This window comes from Gossypium hirsutum, chromosome A03 (assembly GCF_007990345.1).
Source record: "Gossypium hirsutum isolate 1008001.06 chromosome A03, Gossypium_hirsutum_v2.1, whole genome shotgun sequence".
Taxonomy (NCBI): Eukaryota; Viridiplantae; Streptophyta; class Magnoliopsida; order Malvales; family Malvaceae; genus Gossypium; species Gossypium hirsutum.
In genome coordinates, this window is record NC_053426.1 from 9,655,738 (window position 1) to 9,661,789 (window position 6,052).

A 6,052-nucleotide genomic window follows, 5' to 3' on the forward strand; every position below is an offset into this window, starting at 1 on the left:
TAAGTATAGTGAATATGCTTTTGAATAGATAATATGTAGAAAATATAAGCCTAGTATTATGACTCATTCACCTTTGAGACTTGAATAAGTAGTAGTAGAGACTTTCGAAAAATTTTGTTTAGAATTTAAACTCAAAAGTTGAATGAGGTGTTAACTGAAGTACTATGTGCTTGTATGTATGTATGTATGTATGTATGTATGTATGTATGTGAAATTGTTCCTTATGTTCTGAGAAATCTCGAAGGAATGAAAGAAAAAATAATGGTTCTAATATGTTCTCGTGATACGGTTGATCTGGAATTGGAAATGGATAATGATTGGTTTATATATATGCATTTCGAATTCAATCTGGGATACTTGAAACTCGCAAAGGTGAGAGAATGGTTGACTATAAATAGAGTGATTGATTGATTACTCCGTAATAGAATTCATTAGTTAAAAATTGACATCTAATACTAATAGGTACTGTTATAGCCAATTTTGGCCTGGCCAACAAAATAATAAAACCCAAATTAAAAGTCCAAAATAAATGGCCCATTACAGATTAAAACCAAAAACAAATCAAAACCCTATTAGCCCATTACCTAAACTAACCCTAATAGCCCATTATCTTTATTTTTTCAGCAGCCACCAACCATAGATGCCAAAAGCTTCAGCCGCCGCTCAGCCCCCACGCGTGCTGCTGAACCCTTGGCCTCCCCTCGGCCACCACGCCCTTCTATCGCCTCTTCCACGCGTCGCATGGCTCCTACAACAGAATAAAAAAAACAGCAGCAAGCAGGCACGCGATAGACAGAGAAATAAATGGCAAAATAACAAAAGGCATGAAGTGAACAGTTTTTAGATTGGCTTTAAAAGCTAATATCTTTTCTTTGTAATTTTTTTACAGACATTTACAAGCAAGATTAATCAAAAAGAACAGAAGTTTCGAAAGGTGGATTTTTTATCTATTTTCGTCTCTGCCTCTTTCATTTTTTATTTTTTTTCATAACAAAAAATCTTTCAAAATAAAGAAGGAAGAAATAAACTTACCTGAGTAGCCTCACGTCCTCCGTCGTCGTGGTTGTTTCACCGGCGCCGAGGGCCTCGCAGCTTTTTAAGGCTTGGCTGAAAGGACCAAAGTCCTCTTTATTCGTCTTTTTGTCACAAATAAAGGACTAGACCTTTAGATCCGGTCTGAACGGGACTAAAAGAACCGTTTTGCGACTCACCGACCACCATCTACGGTGGAGGAGCGGCGGTCCGGCGAGGATGGGTATATTACCCTAGCCAAATGGGAGCATTAGAAAAGGGAGAGAGAGGGAAGGAATGCTCTCTGTTGTTTTTTTTTTTAAACACTAGGGGAAAATGAAACAAACAAAAATTTGGGGCGTTTTATCAGGCTACAAAACGGTGCCGTTTAGAAAAGGGGGGGTCCGCATGTTTCCCTTAAATGGGAAATTACCCGCTTTGGTCTCTCCCCCTTTTCCTGATATTCGATTTAGTGCCGATTTCTTTTTTTTTTCTTTTTAAATCTAGCCCGATTTTTTTGTCCCCTCTCTGATTTGGTCCCTGATCTGGGCTAATGAAACGCGGCGTATAGATTTGGGACATTACTCCAGTTGGTCCTCGCAAGTCTCAGCGCGTTTCAATTTAGTCACTGGTGGCCCCTTTTTTTATTATTTCAAATTTATACCCTGAAATTTTGATTTGTTTTCATCTATATCCTAAATTCATTTAATTTATTCTCTTTACATCTATCTTAATTTGTTTAATATACTGTTTGTTCATATCATTATTGTTTGTTGTAACTCACTTTAATATGTTGTTTATTCTAAATATTATTTTATCTCAACTTACTTTATGTATGTATTATTTATTTTATAATCCTTACTTATCATATTTGTATATATATATACCATCTATTTCAAGTTTCTGTATGTTTGCTATTATTTCAAAACTGCTTTGCTATATACTTATTTCAAATTATATTACGTTGTTTATTCTTTAGTTATTATGTATTATGTATATCTAATAATCCTTTATATATTATATCTAAATCGTTATTATAAAGTATATTTATATTGTCTATTTTTAATTCTTTTACGTATCATATATTCTAAACTTCTTATTAATTACTTTTAAATTAACTTATATATTATTTATTTTAAAACTATTCATATATGTCATTCTTTAATTTGCTTTGTGTATTATTGATTTTAAAATGCTTTATACATTATTTATTTTAAACTTGTTTTATGTATTATTCATTTTAAATTGTTTTATTGTTTACTTTAATTTCTTTTCCCTATATTATCAATTTCAAATTTTTATATGTATTATCTATTTTTTATATACCATTTATTTTTAAAATTTTTTATACGTTACTTATTTTAAATTTCTCACTACATAATATTCATTTTAAACTTATTTTTATTATTTGTCTTAAATCACCTTACATATCATTTATTTTAAACCCTTTTTTATATAAGTCATTTTGAATTATTATATATATGTTAATCACTTTACATTTGCTTTTTATTTATTTATTTTAAACCCTTTTTATATATTATTTTTGAATAGCTTATTATTTTTAAGTTTATAGAATGTTTGTTCTTAAACTTCTTTTTGTATAGATCACTTATTTTGAATTTCCTTATGTTTTTATCTTAAACTCTTTATACATTATTTATTCTTTATATACATATATTTATGTTAAGTTGTTTTTATATATACTATGTATGTTATTTTTAAAAAAAAAATTATTTTTACGTATTACTTATTTTAGACTTTGCGTTAATGGTTTTTAAATTATTTTTTATTATTTACTTTAAGTTGCTTTTATAGTTTTTATCTTAAACCTTTTTCACATATATTTTATATTTAAGATCATCTTATTATTTGATTTAAGTTGTTTCATACTATTGCTTCATTTCTATATTTATTAAGCTTAATGTTAAATAATGTATGTTGTGGAATTATTGCTATTGCATGTATGTAAATTTGCTTACTCACGTTCATATTATTGCCATGCGCTTGTGGAATATTTTATGCGTGGATCCTTGTTCTATGTCGCACTATACTTCATTTCATATCATTACCTCAAATTAGACCCCAATACATTTATCCAATAAATCACCTTATTTTAATCTAACAAATACATGTCGTTTAAATATTGTATTCGCTACTATTCAAAAACAAATTTTTCCAAATAAGGTAATGTTATGCATTTTGAAATATCTAGGAGTTGTGCCCTAACTTACGGGGTTTCGATTTTCTCGTTGTTTCTAAATAGCTAAATATCCTTTTCGAGTTTTAAAACACATGAAATTCTCATTTAAATTAAAAGACGACCTTGTGCTCGGGAATTTATGGTATTGTGTCCTAACTTACGGGATGTGATACTCCGATATCTTGAGAATAAGGAAATCTTTAAACAATCGATTCGAGCTAATTCAAGAATTTTAAAATCAATATTAATAGAAAAGATCGTATTTCAAATCCATTCCCGATTTTCCATTTTCGACATTAAGACACTAACTAATCAATTCGGTACCAATTTTTGGGCGTGTCGAGGGTGCTAATCCTTCCTCGCATGTAACCGACTTCCGATCCCGTTCCCTTGAGTTTCGTAGACCAAAAACACTGTTTTAGTAAACTAAAATGTTTTATTAAAACAAAGGTGATCCGATCACACCTAACAAGGATCGGTGGCGACTCCTGCTTTAATTTTCGTTTTCAAAATCAAGTCGATCCCGTTTTCAAAAAAATGGTTACGACATGTACAAGTCGTATGTTTGACTTCCAAATGGCCTAGGAAAATAATACAATCTCATACTCTTCTCTTTTTTTTTTGGGAAATTTTAAAGACGAAATTTCGAATTGTAATGACCTAATTTTTGTTGGAGTCGAAAATTTGATTTGAAGTTGAATTTTCTTAAATCAAGATAATCCGAGTATTAAACTGAAAAAATTACAAGTTAATTATGAAAATTAGTATAACATTTATAAGGTGATTTATTCAATTAATTAAAGAAATATTACAGGAACTAAATTGTATAATGGTTAAAATTAATTGAAAGTGAATTAAATTAAAATAGGGGTTTAAATGACAATTGAACCAAGGGCTAAATAATAATTTAACTATTAAGTATGTCAAGTGACCTTGGTGAATCTTGGTTGTTGATAAATGGTGGCCTTTAGATTGAGATTTAATTAATTGATTTAATTAATATTAATTAAAAAAAAATCATCCTCATCCTTTCCTTCTCCACGAAAAGAAAGAAGAGATTGGCATCCTTGAAGGTTAGAAAGATTTCTATCTTGATTGTTGTCAAATTCTTAGTTTAGTAAGATACATAAACAAAGCCCACTTGTTAGAATATGGTAAGAGTTGCCATAGATGGAAGCTTTTTTTTAAAAAAAAAAATAGATATTAAAAGCTCGGAGAATGCATGTTGCTGTTAAGGTGGTTCATGGAAAATCATATTAGAAAAATAGTGGAAGGTATTGAAACAAGCATGAATTAATTTGGTTGATATAGTTAATTATATAGTGAATTGAAGCTTGATACCATGTAAAGTTAGTAATTGCAATTGATTTAAGTGAGAAATATGTTAGTTGATTAAGTTTAAGTTATATAATTAATTAATTGTGTGTATTATTAAGGACCAAATTATAAAAATTGAAAGTTGTTAGAAATAATTGATTTGAATTAATAGTTTGAGGTCCCTAGAATATAAATAGAAAGCCATATATAAATTCGATTGGGTAATTTGTAAAATACAAGAATTTCACATATTAGTGATATAAAGGACTCAATTGAAAAGAATGTAAATAAGTTAAATAACTCTTGGTTTATGCTACTATAAATTATTTCTAAGTTCTTATTTCGTTGAATAGCTGGTTGGTACAGTCAAGCATAAAATATACTTGAAATCTTTGAAATTATTGAAAGTTATTGTGCATATATAAGATTTTATACAAATGCTGATAATTGCTAATATATGTGTAAATGCATAGAATGAATTGAACTCATAGTTGATGGTGACCTAAAGCATGATATCATGATAATGTGACTACATATTCTTTGACATATAGTATGTGATGCTTTTTCTTTTTACTAAAAGAACTTAAAAGACAACAAGATTATATTTTCTTATCCGTTTTCAAGAAAGATGAAAATTTTCCTCCGATAAACCTCGAACATAAAGTGGAGGTTCTTTGATGACCATCAACTCATTCAAACCACCTCCAATTGCCTTATTTAAACAGTTAGCAATTTTGTTATTATATCTCTGGATGTGTCTGAATTTGATACATTGATGATACTATGAAAATGAATATTGATTCGTGATATGATGGCAAATATATTAAATTGAATATTGATAATAACTAATGATAAAAATGTTTTGTTAAATGATGTTAGACATAATCCGTAGGGGTGAGCATTCGATCGAATTAAGTAAAAAAATTTCAAGTTAATCGAGTTGACAAGTCCTATTTTATCATCCTAACTCAATTTAAAATTATTTCGAATCGTGTAGAGTGAAATTATTCGAGTTAAATTAAAAAACTAAACATGTCAAATTAAATCTTGTTACAGTCTAAGCAAAATAATAAAAAAATAAGATACTTTAGTGTGATAAATTTGAATCATTAATTAACTTACTTAGGTCCCAAAATTATTATTTTAGAAAATTTCTAAAATTTTAACTTTCTTTATATATTTCTTAGAATTTTTATAATTTTTTAAAAAATATAAATTTTGAAATTTTTATAAAAATTTTGAATTTTAAAAAATATTTGGAAAATTTGAAAATTATTTTGATTTTTTTTTGTAATTTTTTGTTGAGAAAGACTAATTTGTTCATTTTTGAAATTGATAGGGATCAAAAGGGTATTTATATCAATATGTTATTTGAATTATTCGAATTGTAAAATTCAATTATAAAATTCAACTCGACTCGAACTTGAAACTTGAATTACTTATTCGAGTTGACTCGAATAACTTAAAATTCGAATTTATTTTTATTTTTTTCGAATCGAATTGAATTTTTTTACCCCTAATAAT

The 6,052-nt window shown here is 28.1% G+C and overlaps 1 long non-coding RNA gene across 1 annotated transcript; it reads right to left on the minus strand.

Annotated features, from left to right (window-relative positions):
- Nucleotides 1-384: 384 nt before the first annotated feature.
- LOC121224572 (uncharacterized) lies at nucleotides 385-1,793 on the minus strand. The gene is made up of 2 exons (XR_005922156.1): nucleotides 1,033-1,793; nucleotides 385-748 (listed from the first exon to the last, which is right to left on the minus strand). It is a non-coding gene; the product is annotated as an uncharacterized lncRNA (long non-coding RNA).
- Between the last annotated feature and the right edge of the window lie 4,259 nt (nucleotides 1,794-6,052).